The sequence below is a fragment of the Gadus macrocephalus genome, chromosome 6 (genome assembly GCF_031168955.1).
Source record: "Gadus macrocephalus chromosome 6, ASM3116895v1".
Taxonomy (NCBI): Eukaryota; Metazoa; Chordata; class Actinopteri; order Gadiformes; family Gadidae; genus Gadus; species Gadus macrocephalus.
In genome coordinates, this window is record NC_082387.1 from 25930846 (window position 1) to 25932055 (window position 1210).

Consider the following 1210-nt stretch of genomic DNA (forward strand, 5'->3'; position numbering starts at 1 on the left):
GTTTCCACTTCTCCAACTTCTTCAACATGCCAGCTAATAATAGTAATGCGATCGATTGTCCTCCATTGTTGTTATGTGGGTTCTGTCCATGTGTGGGTTGCGTATGTGTTGTTTGCGTCGCGTACACAAATACGTCACGGCCCTTTCGCGCAGCCGACCCCCGCCCACGTCCAGGAGGTACTATTTGCGGTGGAAAAGCACCCGTGCTGCTACCGTGTCGAGTCGTGTCGTGTCGAGTCGTGTCGAGTCGAGCTACATGTGCGGTGGAAAAAGCGGCATTAGTGTGTGGGAGTGTGTGTCTGTCTGTTTGGGTGTTAGTGTGTGAGTGTGAGGTGTTAGTGTGTGGGAGTGTGTGTCTGTCTGTTTGGGGTTAGTGTGTTAGTGTGTGGGAGTGTGTGTCTGTCTGTTTGGGGTTAGTGTGTGAGTGTGTGGGAGTGTGTGTTGACTGTCATTGTGGGTGTTCTGATGTTTTAAAGGGCCCCTATTTCCCCACCAGGTGTGAGTGTGATCACCAAGCCCGGTCTCTCTCTGGGGCGGTCTCTTTCTGAGGACGGTCTCTCTCTGGGGCGGTCTCTCTCTGGGGCGGTCTCTCTCTCTGGGGCGGTCTCTTTCTGAGGACGGTCTCTCTCTGGGGCGGTCTCTCTCTGGGGCGGTCTCTCTCTGGGGCGGTCTCTCTCTGAGGGCGATCTCTCTCTGGGGGTGGTCTCTCTCTGAGGACGCACTCTCTCTGAGGGCGGATCTCTCTAAGGGCGGTCTCTCTCTGAGGGCGGCCTCACTCTCTGAGGGCGGTCTTTCTGTGAGGGCGGTCTCTCTCTGAGGGGGGGTCTCTCTCTGTGAGGGCGGTCTCTCTGTGAGGGCGGTTTCTCTCTGAGGGCGGTCTCTCTCTCTGAGGGCGGTCTCTCTCTGAGGGCGGTCTCTCTCTGAGGGCGGTCTCTCTCTGTGAGGGCTGGTCTCTCTCTGAGGGCGGTCTCTCTCTGTGAGGAGGCGGGTCTCTCTCTGAGGGACGGTCTCTCTCTCTCTGAGGGCGGTCTCTCTCGTCTCTGAGGGCGGTCTCTCTCTCTCTGAGGGCGGTCTCTCTCTGTGAGGGCGGTCTCTCTCCTGAAGGCGGGAGGTGTTGTAATGAGGCTCGTCTCTGATCTCGCCTCCGGAGGCGCCGACAGGAAGTTATGTCCAGGTGTTTGGTGCGCTGAGGCTGTGGGACAGGAAGTAG